The sequence below is a fragment of the Podarcis erhardii genome (assembly GCF_964252035.2).
Source record: "Podarcis erhardii genome assembly, chromosome: 6".
Taxonomy (NCBI): Eukaryota; Metazoa; Chordata; class Lepidosauria; order Squamata; family Lacertidae; genus Podarcis; species Podarcis erhardii.
In genome coordinates this window covers 17,226,506-17,239,731 of record NC_138510.1, presented here as the reverse complement: position 1 = coordinate 17,239,731, position 13,226 = coordinate 17,226,506, and the positions used below count along the sequence as shown (strand labels likewise).

Below are 13,226 nucleotides of genomic sequence, written 5' to 3'. Positions count from 1 at the left end.
GGGAAGCCGCGGCGGGGCTGGCGGGTTGCGGGGCGGATCAGGTGACTTTCCAGGCGAAATCCCGACCCACCCGCTCTCGCCTCCCTCCCGCGCGGTGGATGCAGGACGAAGGCAGCCGGGGAAGCCTCTCCGCGAGGCTAAAACGGCTCGGGATGCCCTCGGCGAGATCCTTGTCTTTCGGCACCTTCCCCACCCCCCACTATCCCGGCCTTCTTGCCCAGAGTTTTCCCTTCCTTTTGACTGAGCCTCCGATCTTTGCGCCAACTACCGTGCGCTACTAGGACTGCCCTAGGCTCAGGAGTAAGTCCCATCGAGTTCAGTCGGACTTACTCTCAGGTAAGTAGGCGTAGGATTGCACCGTCAGCTCCAGAGCCAGGTAGAAATTGGGAGGCGAGGTTGTGCTCTTGGCGCGCCAGCTAAAAAAACAAAACAAAACAGCGAAAGAGGAGTCCGAATGGAGTTTGCAGATGCCACGCAGTAACCTGTGGCGTCGCATCGCGCACCGATTTGTTTCTATAAGGAAACTACGCACCGCGGAGTTGGCACCATTTTGATTAGGGCTGCGGCGCTGGGCGGGATAGGGTTAAAATTCCCTAAACGAAATCCCCTCCCCTCAGTTGCTGTCAGTGGGGGGGGGGGGTATATGATATTGGCGCGTGGTCTAGTTTGGTGGGTGGTCTCAAGGACTCAGGCTCAATCCTGTAAATTTTTACTCAGCAGTATGTCTCGCTGGTTTCAATGGAATTTACTTTCTGGTAATCGAGCATCACATTGTTTTATCCTAGGCTGAAATCCTATGCACTCTTACCTGGACATCTAGTAAGTATACATGAAGCCCCCATGGGCACCCCGCCCCGTCAGGATATAAGTTTGGACCACAGTGAAGTGGCAAACAGTTAACCCCCCTCCCCTTTTCAGTGTGCTGGATTTGGCTCATATCCCATGCCTGGAATTTACTTTTTTAAAAGCTATCCGCTCACACGTCCAGATAACATGAATGACATCCCATCTAGGTTGTTCCTAGTGCCTGAGATGTGTCTTCAGTAGTGATTCCCTTTCTGGCACAGTTTTGAGGCAGGTGCAGAAGCGAGGTGAATTTTAAAAAGGCCCACAGCTTAGTCATATTCATTAACAGTTTGCACATGGCAATTGGCATTTGTTATTGCAATTTGCATAGTGTTTGTTATTAAAGTTTAGCGGATCATCACACACTTCCGAGTTGGGGGTTGGGGAGAGAGATTTATAGTTTATAGGCAGCAGACCAATTCTTTCCTTCCACTTTAGGGGCTGCATCCTTGCTGAAATGCTGGAATAAATATAAAGAAGGCTGAATGAGAATGTAGTTGTTACATCAGGAAGGACAGGACTGGCCTGAGGCAGAAGTTTCCTGCTAAGACGCATGCCACTCCCCGTTTTCATAAGCTGTTTTTGAAGTTTCTGGAATGGAAAAGGAGATTTGATTCCAGCCCTGTGGTTGTGATGTAACCCACAGGCGAGGAAGTCAAGACATCTGCTACTCCCTTCGTTAAGTACTTAATCATTGCCTCCTATTTTGTTTTTTGTAAAGGTCACAATAAACGTTTCAGAAATAACAGCCATTCCTTGTCCATCTTCAGGTCCTTCCCATGTGCAGGACAAACACATGTTCAATTTCCAGCAAAAAGGGGGGGGGCAGGTTGGTTGATGAACTTTAGAACACCCAGAACAAGATGGTTTTGCAGGATCAGAGATGATTGCTTGAAAAATCTTGGCCACTCTCCACTCCCTGATGCTGCTAGACACATAAATAAATACTGTATATTTCAAAACATGCAGGTGGGGTTGGCCTGATTTCCAGTGCAATCCTAGGCATATTTAGTAGTCTATTAATTTCATATATGTGTGCTCCCAGGTGAATTATGACTACAACCATAATTATCCCCCCAGTCATTTTCAAAAAGGTCAGATTGGTAGGCACATAGTTTGTAAAATCTACAAACAAAGGAATGCAATTAGCAAATCCAGAAATAGTGATCGGTGCAGCATATTTGCATATTTGCATTTTACTTTAATGAATATGTGGTAGATTGATATCCTTATAGGGCCATATTGTTATATCATCCGTAGGACGTGGATGGCACTGTGGTCTAAACCACTAAGCCCTTTGGGCTTGCCGATTGGAAGGTCGGCAGTTTGAATCCGCACGACGGATTCCCAGCTCCTGCTGACCTAGCAGTTCAAAAGCACGCTAGTGCAAATAGATAAATAGGTACCACTGTGGCGGGAAGGTAAACGGCATTTCCATGTGCTCTGGTTTCTGTCACTGCGTTTTGTTGTGCCAGAAGTGGTTTAGTCACGCTGGCCACATGACCTGGAAAGCTGTCTGTGGACAAACGCCAGCTCCCTTAGCCTGAAAGTGAGATGAGTGCCGCAACCCCATAGTCGCCTTTGACTGGTCTTAACCGCCCAGGGCTCCTTTACCTATATTGTTATTTGAAATCCCATAAAAATAAAAATAAATTAATCACCTGTGCTGCAGAAACCAACTAAGTGGTTTTCAAAACCAAGTAAGAAAGGAGAAGCTGCCAAATAACTTGGACTTTGCCCAGGACAGAGCAAAGTGAACTTCTCTTTGGAGAAACTTCCCTTGTGTCACTGTGCTAAGCCACCCACTGAATGTCTGAAGGCAGGACCATCCACAGCAGTCTCCAAGAGCTTGCTATGGAAGAAGGCAGTCCTCTCATTGATGGGTGGACATGGACTGATAATGTTTGGAGGGCTGTGGTGAGGGTGGGATATGGCCCTTTGCAGGACATGTGACAGCAACATTTCCATCACCAGTCCACCAGACTCCCTGGCTTCATTCACATTGCATTGGGATGAATGGAATAATGCATGAATGGAATAAATATTAAAGTGCTGCTTTGTATACTTTGTCTACATCTTTAATTGTCAGCAAGTGAAAGTACCTGTAGGTAACCTCAGACATACAGTATTTTAAAAATTATGTTGAGAGATTTATAAGCCACTTATTCGCAACATGTACATACAGTGGGACCTCGGGTTACATACTCTTCAGGTTACATACGCTTCAGGTTACAGACTCCGCTAAACCAGAAATAGTACCTCGGGTTAAGGACTTTGCTTCAGGATGAGAACAGAAATCGTGCTCCAGTGGCTCGGCGGCAACAGGAGGCCCCATTAGCTAAAGTGGTGCTTCAGGTTAAGAATATATATATTCAAATATATAAAAGGATGTCACATAGAGGAGGGAGAAAGGTTGTTTTCTGCTGCTCCAGAGAAGCGGACACGGAGCAATGGTTCCAAACTACAAGAAAGAAGATTCCACCTAAACATTAGGAAGAACTTCCTGACAGTAAGAGCTGTTCGACAGTGGAATTTGCTGCCAAGGAATGTGGTGGAGTCTCCTTCTTTGGAGGTCTTTAAGCAGAGGCTTGACAACCATATGTCAGGAGTGCTCTGATGGTGTTTCCTGCTTGGCAGGGGGTTGGACTCGATGGCCCTTGTGGTCTCTTCCAACTCTATGATTCTATGATTCTAATAGTTTCAGGTTAAGAATGGACCTCCAGAACGAATTAAGTACTTAACCTGAGGTACCACTGTATTAAGATGGTAGATTGGGCAACTAAAATCCAGGAAACACTCAAGAAAACCAATGAAACCAATCCTCCAAACAGATAAAATTAGTAAAAATTCAAAAAAACCAACATAGGTAAGTAAACTGTGTGGTTGAGCGGGAGGGTAGGTTTACTTTAATTAATTACAGAAATCAAGCATCTAAAACTGCATAGCCAGGACACCTGTATAATGTCTATAGACCATAAGAAGAGCCTGCTGGATCAAGTGAATAGTCCATCTAGTTCAGGATCCTGTCCTCACAGTGGTTAACCAGATGCATGTTCAAGCAGGACATGAACACAATAGCATTCTGCCCATCTGCAGTTTGTAGTAACTGGTATTCAGGCACTGGTATTCAACAGCAGAGCTGGAACATAGCCCATATGGATGGTAGCCATTTATGGGCAGTGGCTTCCAAGGCAGACTTGGGTTGTTTATTGGAAATTGAAGCACTACATTTGGTATTCCTTCCAGTAGCACCTTAAAGACCAACTAAGTTAGTTCTTGGTATGAGCTTTCGTGTGCATGCACACTTCTTCAGATACACTTCTTCTGAAGAAGTGTGCATGCACACGAAAGCTCATACCAAGAACTAACTTAGTTGGTCTTTAAGGTGCTACTGGAAGGAATTTTTTTATTTTGTTTTGACTATGGCAGACCAACACGGCTACCTATCTGTAACTGGTACATTTGGTATGTTACACTGTGTAGTCTGATGGATGTAGTGGGATAGACCTGGCCCTTTTGCCTTAGAGTAAAAAATATTTCCCTATATTTCTCAATTTAAAGCAACTTGGGGTGTGTGAAGGGAGGCACTCCAATTTTAATTGCAGCTGGTTCCTTGATCAAGCTCACTTCCCTGAATTTGCTGCTAGAATTTGCTCTTGGGGAGGGTGGAGAATAATAGCACAGGTTATTTTCTGCTGAAGTTTTGATGGCAGATTTGTGAGTGTTCACAAATCTGTTCACTGTGTTCACTGCAGATCAAATCAGAATTTTACTCCTCTGCAATTGCCTTTCCTGAAAATGGAAAATATGATCACAGATCTCCTGTGCCCATGCCTGTTTTCACCCATAAACAGGATGGCAATACAAATAAATGCCAGACTAAACCAGCAGACAAAAACATGCCCTAAAATATGAAGGGTACATTTGAGATGTACTTTGGTCTCTGTCACTCTCTCAAGTCAAGCAGGATGTTGGCCTTACATGAAGGAGCTATTCCTCCCTTTTGAATCAGCTAGGCTTTTGTGTCTGTGTGTGGCGAGGCAAGAAATAACACAGCAATGCTTTCTTTATGCAAACCAAAGTTATTTTTGTTTGGGGAGGCACTGAAAGAATTCTCTATCCATTTGCAGCATGAAAAGGCAAACCACTAGTATTTGAAACCTGTAGAGATTTCCATCAAAACTATAACTAATTAAAGATTGGTATCATCATCTCACTGGGTAACTGCAATTTCGCTAGTAATTAAACAGGGGCTATCCTGCTTGCTGAACAGAGCTGTGATGCTAGCTATAACCTTTCATTGAAAAGCATGTTCCAACATTGCCTTGAGTTCTCAAAACAACCAGGGCCTCTCACATCACTTGAACTGATTTTGCATCTGCATTATTAACTTGCTTGTACTGAACTGAGAATTGGCACAGGTTCACGTTGGGGCAGATTTGTTTTGAGTTTTGAGAGCAGGGATGGGAAAACTCAGGTCTGTTTATCTCGCCCACAGACCATGCCTCTCTCATCAGGCCACAGTCCTTGCTGCTGCTGCTGCTGCCTGGATAGATTGTGTCCTTATAATGCCTCTTACCTGCCTGGACAGAGTGTGCATCTAGAAACCTCTCGCTTTGGCAGATAAAACGTTGCTCCAATACTTGGAACAGCCTGCAATATCTGCAATATGGGAAATCTGCCACTCTACCCCAGTTAACGTAAGAAGAGCTGGCTGGAACAGGCTGGCATCCTGATCTCGCAGTGGACACCCAGATGCCTGTGGGAAACTCGTGAACAGGACCTGAGCACAAGAGCTCTCTCCCCTCCTGGGTTTCCCTAGCAGCTGCCATTCAGAATCATTACTGCCTTGGACTCTGGAGGCAGAGAATAGCTTTGTCCATGACTTTGTCCCATCCTCTTTTAAAGCCACCCAAATTGCTGGCCATCCCTGGCTCCAGTGGGAGAGAGTTCCATAGCTTAACTATGCTCAGTGTGGAGAGGTTTACCTGTCTCAAAGCTTCCAAAACTCCACTTCAATGGATGCCCATAAGTTCTAGTGCTATTATGAGAGAGGGAGGGGGGAAAGCTTTGCTCTGTCTGCTTTCTTCATGCCATGTACAGCGGTACCTCGGGTTCAGAACTTAATTCGTTCCGGAGGTCCGTTCTTAACCTGAAACTGTTCTTAACCTGAAGCAACACTTTAGCTAATGGGGCCTCCTGCTGCTGCCACGCCGCTGCTGCACAATTTCTATTCTCATCCTGAAGCAAAGTTCTTAACCCAAGGTACTATTTCTGGGTTAGTGGAGTCTGTAACCTGAAGCATCTGTAACCCAAGGTACCACTGTATAGTTTTATAAACTTCTAGCATGTCGCCAGAGGTGGATTTAGGGGAGCATGACCGGTTTGGTCAGCCATGCTTTGGGATTCACATTCCCTTGAATTTTGCAACGTAGTCCTTCAGGGAAGTCATGTGTACAAAGATGCATATGTTCGCATAAAGTGTACATTAAAATGCAATTATGTATGTATTCATGTGTTTATTTATTTTATTATAATTAATACCCACCTTTTGCCCTAAGGTCCCAGCGTGGGTTACACCAATTAAAGCAGAATATTAAAAGCAATTTAAAAGAACTTAGTAAAAACAACCAACAGAGATGCATTACGTTAGGGGAAAATTGCTCTGCACCTTCAGCAAAATTGCATACGGACAGGTTATATAGTAGGAGGGATTTGCACAAAAATGCTGATGAATTTTCATGAGGAACTTGTTTAAAATAATAAGTGCAGGCTGGTGTGGGAATGCAAAGTTCTGAACTTCAAAGTGGAATGATGGATGAGACACCAAAATGGGCAGATCCTCTTATCTCTCAGCAAAGTCTTGCTTCTGATTCTCCCACTGAATAACTACATGGTAGGTTTTTTGATGAGGGACGTGGGTGGCGCTGTGGGTTAAACCACTGAGCCTAGGACTTGCCGATCAGAAGGTCGGCGGTTTGAATCCCTGCGACGGGGTGAGCTCCCGTTGCTCGGTCCCTGCTCCTGCCAACCTAGCAGTTCGAAAGCACGTCAAAGTGCAAGTAGATAAACAGGTACCTCTCCCGGGGGAAGGTAAATGGTGTTTTCATGCGCTGCTCTGGTTTGCCAGAAGCGGCTTAGTCATGCTGGCCACATGACCCGGAAGCTGTACTCTGGCTCCCTCGGCCAGTAAAGCGAGATGAGCGCCGCAACCCCAGAGTCGGCCACGACTGGACCTAATGGTCAGGGGTCCCTTTACCTTTTAGGCTTTCTGAAAGCACACATGGGGAAGCTGAAGTCCTGAAAGTCACTGGGGTGGAGCAAAGCCTAGCCCTGAGCAGGGACCCTGTTGCTCTAAGTGTTCTTGTGGGGAAAGGGAGGCTTCTCTCATCCCCCTACCCAGGCAGTTCTGAATTTTCAGCCTTTATTTTACTCCTTTGACAGCTATCTTCAACAGAGATGGCAATAGCAGTTGTCCTACATAATATTAGGCTCAAAGGCCTGCACTAGAGCTATGATGGCTGTCCTGGTATTTTCAAAAAGTAAATCCAAAGCTTTGGGACCACCCAGCTTCACTTCAAACCACTTTGGCTAGAGCCACTTCATAAGAAGATAGCTTTGAAGGTGACCCGGAAACTACAACTAATCCAGAATGCGGCAGCTAGACTGGTGACTGGGAGCGGCCGCCAAGACCACATAACACCAGACTTGAAAGACCTACATTGGCTCCCAGTACGTTTCCGAGCACAATTCAAAGTGTTGGTGCTGACCTTTAAAGCCCTAAACGGCCTCGGTTCAGTATACCTGAAGGAGCATCTCCACCCCCATCATTCTGCCCGGACACTGAGGTCCAGCGCCAAGGGCCTTCTTGTGGTTCCCTTGCTGTGAGAAGCCAAGTTACAGGGAACCAGGCAGAGGGCCTTCTCGGTAGTGTCACCTGCCCTGTGGAACACCCTCCCACCAGATGTCAAAGATTAAAACAACTACCAGACTTTTAGAAGACATCTGAAGGCAGCCCTTTTTCGGAAAGCTTTTAATGTTTGACAGACTACTGTATTTTAATATTTTGTTGGAAGCCGCCCAGAGTGGCTGGGGAAACCCAGCCAGATGTGCAGGGTATAAATAAATGATGATGGTGATGATGATGATGATTAAGAACCTGCTGGACCAAGAGCCCATATCTAGCCCAGCACTCTGTTCTCACCCACATGCCTCTGGGAGATCCTGACTTTGGGTGGAGGCCCCAAGTACCTCCGAAGTGACCTGTTTCAGCTTGATACCTGTGTGCCACTGGAAACGGATGCATTGCACAGGCCACCCATCCCATTCCTCTCAACCAAACCAACCACATGGGGTTGTTGTGAGAGAAAGACTTGGGAGGAGGGAGAATACTCGTATTTGTTGCAGCAAACTCCACCAGAGGAAAGCTAGGTGTTAATATAAACCGATAAATGAAGAAGATAAGCACACCTTCTTTCTAAGAAGGACTTTGACTTGAAAATCAGCTCAGTAGAGTGGCAAAACAAGGAGGTTGCCTTCAACAGGAGCAGAATCCAGCTAGAAAAACCGAAAGGTGTAGGAATGTTTCTACTCCCCACTCCTTCCTCCAGTGCACACTAAACAAGGGCTTAGTCAGATAACTTTGTGAGAAGCCCTTTTGAGTCATAAACGTTGCAACAGGGAGTGCACTGCATAGCCTTTTTATCAGTAAGCAAACACAAGAGCCCCAAAAAACTGATATGTTCAGAACTTGTATGAAGTGTGGCTAAGGTAGGTTCGCAATGCAAAAATAGATCTAGCTAAGCTCTTTGTAAAGTCTCTTACATAATTCCCCAACCTTTGGATCCTTTCAGAGAAAGAACTTCATTTCAGCTGGCTCTGCCCAAGTAGTCAGGTATGCACTCTTCAAATCCTTCCATCTCAAATGCTTCAACGCTATGAATTATTTGCACCACATGGTGTTAAAGAGAGGCTGCAGGCGGCTTTGTGACCGACCAGCGAGACGCTGAGGTGGCTGGCTGGCTCCGCCCACCTGTGCACCTGGGACTGGGCAACCGGGGGGGGGGGTGCCGCACAGATCTTTGCACCCCGGTGCCACATATGCTTACGACAACCCCAACATATATGCCATCTTCAGCTCCTTGGAGGAAGGGAGGGATAAATGCAGTAAACAATTCTATTTCATAGAGTTAACTGAATGCATTTAACATGCAAGGTTGACTGGTTGTTTGGCTGGTGGTGATTGCTGTGTAAATACAGTGGTACCTTGGGTTACAGACACTTCAGGTTACAGACACTTCAGGTTACAGACTCCACTAACTCAGAAATAGTACCTCGGGTTAAGAACTTTGCTTCACGATGAGAACAGAAATTGTGTGGTAGCAGCGCAATGGCAGCAGGAGGCCCCATTAGCTAAAGTGGTACCTCAGGTTAAGAACAGTTTCAGGTTAAGAACGGACCTCCAGAGTAAATTAAGTTCTTAACCTGAGGTACCACTGTACAGGCATGAGGAATCCTAAGTAGCTTTTTGACTGTAGGAAACAGAATAATTTAAACTGGAGAAGTGGCATGAGGGAGTTGTTGGTTGAACCTATTTGGTGCCCCGATCAAATCTCTGATCTGCTTTACAAAGTGAGGGTGCAATGAAAACACCAAGAGACCCAGCTATGAATTCCCAACATTGTTTCTGTTTTGGTCCTTAAAACGCAAACACTGAAATTCTCAAGATGTCAAATGCTGAGGCTGATGAACTGCTCTACTTCCTTGGTGCATCTCCATAAATTTATCCTCATTCCCCTGATGTGCTGTCATTTATGTAGCCAGAACAGGGCCACTCACAAACAAGTGAGAGATATCCACTTGCTTAGGAGAAACCTGTGGTATTTGTGTGTGGAGAAATCCTGAGGAGGGGAAACCACAAAAGCAGCTCTGTAAGGAATGAGCATGCTGAGTTGAGGCAGAATGCTACTTGACGGCTGAAATAGAGTAAAATGAAAAACGGGGATGGAATGGCTGAACAGAAGCAATCCACACTGCAACATTTTGCTGCAGTACTACACATACACAGGCACAGTTAGAGAGCTTGGATAAGTAAAAATAAGTGTTACCTGCAACAAGATACTGGAATGTGAATTCCTTGTGTTCAAGCCCCCTTCCTGGTATCGAATGATGTGGCACACACACCAGGAATGTGATCTATGTGGATGTCATTCAGGACCACATGTGCAACTTTGCTTTGATAAAAGTGGCATTGAGCATGGTTTGCAACGGATTTTGACAGACTATACGCCCCTTTCCAGTGCTGTTCTAAGTGAAACACAGAGATGACTTTGTCAATCTTTCACCACCAAGTGAGTAATTGGAGCTGTTGAGAAAGACAATAAACTGACGATAAGCAAGTAACCTTCCAGCCTTCAAGACATTGCTGAACTCAGAGCTATGGGCTCTGCTGATGCTGAGAAACTGCCCTGGGGTGCAGTTTGTTCCCATTCCTCCAGCTTCCTTTGAGAGCAAGCAAAAAAGAGTGAATGCACAAGGCTGACCTCGGGAAAAGTGTGTGTGTGTGTGTATTTGTGGATACAGGGCAGACTTTGCATCCTCCTCTCACACTGCTGAGCCCCTTATTCCCAGAGCTAAGTGCATGCCATGCCTGAAATATAAGCTGTGCCAGGGTTTTCAGCTGGCAACATTGTGGCTCAGCTCTGACATGGTGGAAGCAAGATGGGAGGAACATGCCTCTGAGCAGGTACAGAGTGCACTTCACCTCTGGTTAATTGCTGAACCCACCCGACACATGAAGAAGGGGTTTGCAGATGAGAGAATATATGATAACCACCTTCAAATATCTGAAGGCTGTCACATGGAAGATGGAGCAAGCTTGTTTTCTGCTCCTCCCGGAGGTACGAAAAAGGAGAGTCCAACAAAGCATTAGGAAGAACTTTCTGGTGGCGAGAGCTGTTTGAATGGTAGTACACTCAGCTTCATTTGAGGTTTTTAAACAAAAGTTGGGTGGCTATCTGTCAGTGAGGCTTCAGCTGGGATTTCTGCATTGCAGAGGGTTGGAATAGATGACTCACAGGGTCCTTTCCAACTCTACATTTCTATGATTCTAGATGGACTTCAGATTGAACATTAATATTAAAGGTAAAGGGACCCCTGACCATTAGGTCCAGTCGTGGCTGACTCTGGGGTTGTGGTGCTCATCTCACTTTACTGCCAGCATACAGCTTCCGAGTCATGTGGCCAGCATGACTAAGCCGCTTCTGGAGAACCAGAGCAGCGCACGGAAATGTCCTTTACCTTCCCGCCGGAGTGGTACCTATTTATCTACTTGCACTTTGACATGCTTTCGAACTGCTAGGTTGGCAGGAGCAGGGACCGAGCAATGGGAGCTCGCCCCGTCATGGGGATTCAAACCGCCGATCGGCAAGTCCTAGGCTCTGTGGTTTAAGCCACAGCGCCACCCGCGTCCATTAATATTACTAGAAATCAAATGCTGACCAAGGCCACTATTTATTTATTTGTATAAAATCTATTTATTGCTTGCCTTTGTAACTCTGTTGGCATAGCAAGCAACAGCAAGCAACAGCATTTTGAACTGCCCACACTTTGTATGGATTTTGCTCTTATGAGGGCATCTAGGTGTCTTCTTCACCCAGGGGTGGCTTGTCCCGTTTTGCCACTTGAGGCTGCCTTGATCTGCCACTGCCACCTGGCACTGCCACCTTGATCTTGTCGCCACCATCTGCTTTGCCACCGCTGTGTGCCTTGCCACTGTCAAGGAGGAACAACATCTCTGGGAAATCCTCCTTCCAAATTCACTAGCCATTTAAAAGAGATGGTACACAAGCTGTCGCCAGACTTTTAATTACCGCTTTCAAGATTAAAATAGCAGACAGGTAGTGTAAAAAAGAATCGAGCAGCGGGTCCTAGGGGAAGGCCTTCAGGCAGGCAGGATAAATTAGCAAGATATTTATAGTAACTGGGGATGGGGGGGGGTGGATCTGGCAACCAGCCAGCCCAGTCCAGTGGCGTAGCGTGGGTTGTCAGCACCCGGGGCAAGGCAAGTAATTTGCGCCCCCTAACCCGTGGATTTGCGTCCCCTAACCCCAACCCCCAGATGTTGTGCCCGGTGCGGCCGGCACCCCCTGCACCCCCCACGCTACGCCACTGGCCCAGTCACACGTTCCTGCTTAAAAGGTCCAATTGATAACACCTGCTTTTGCTGAAAAATCCATCCAGGCTAGGTCTATATTGAGCCCAAACTCCCATTTCCAGTGGGTCTGTTCCTGAGCCAGGCTCATCTGCAAAATCCAGGCGTGCTTGCTTGCTTGTCCAAAAATCACTCCATGAATCCCTAAAGCACCATGACCACCACGTTTCATTGTGACAAAGCACTTGCAGGCTTTAGATTAGTTCTTTACTGAGTTCTGTGTGGGCTCACATACCAGTCTCCTCTGGGCAAGTTGCAGGGAAGAGTGCAAGTCTCTCCACTTGGTTCTGTTACTCAGGTTTCGGTTACTGGAGTCATGATCTTCAATACTCCTCGTCCACCCAGATTTCTGTCTCTTTGTTATCTCTGCCAGCCTGTCTCTCCCACCTGTATGCTTTCAGCCAAGGTCTGCTCTAAAGCTTTATCAATGGATCAGTCATTTTGAAATGCCTCTTCCCCAACTTTTGGAATTGCTGCAGAAGTCTCTCTCTCTCTCTCTCTCTCTCTCTCTCTCTCTCTCTCTCTCTCTCTCCATCTTCCTGCAGTCTCAATGACAGTTAATTCAAACTCTAGGGCCACAGTTGATTGAACTCTGCGCCCTCTAAAAACCAGGTTAGATATCTCCATTCTTGAGCATTGATGTTAAAGATTAGATGAGTCGGCCCGAGGAGGCTCCTTGGACAGACTCTTTGCCTTGGATCCTGCCTGTCTTTTCCATTCCCAGCCCAGCTGCAATTCTCCCTCCTCAGGAATGGTTTGGATTAGGGAGTGCACATATTGCCACAGGGTGGGGTGGGGGGACGGGGGGGGGGGAATGATTGCACCACTTATCCCTTCAGAGGGCCCGGCCTCCAATTAGAGCACATCAGAAGCCCTTACCAGCATTCGGTCTCCCGCTCAAGCCCCAGGGAGTTTGCTTAAGTGATGAAATAAGAAGGAAAAGATGGGGGGGGGACTTTGCAAAGGGAAGGCGATACATTTCTAGTTACTCTAGTAGGGTCAATACTGAAAGAACAGACAAGGCCCCCTCCCCCACCCGCTCAAAGATCTTTTGTTAAATTATGCCCACGTGATGATTTGTGTTCATGATGGCGCAGCTCTATGTGATCTTCCTTTCAATACTGTTTGCAGCTGCAAAGATTTCAAAACACATGTACTGCTTCATTTC

General features: G+C 46.3%; 2 long non-coding RNA genes across 2 annotated transcripts in view; both read left to right on the top strand.

Annotated features, from left to right (window-relative positions):
* Positions 1-13,226, top strand: part of LOC309345188 — a 28,913-nt gene that overhangs the window by 13,793 nt on the left and 1,894 nt on the right. The gene's annotated exons all lie outside the window — the stretch shown is intronic.
* On the top strand, positions 24-1,598 carry LOC309345190. Its single transcript, XR_014158075.1, has 2 exons — positions 24-336; positions 1,285-1,598. It is a non-coding gene; the product is annotated as an uncharacterized lncRNA (long non-coding RNA).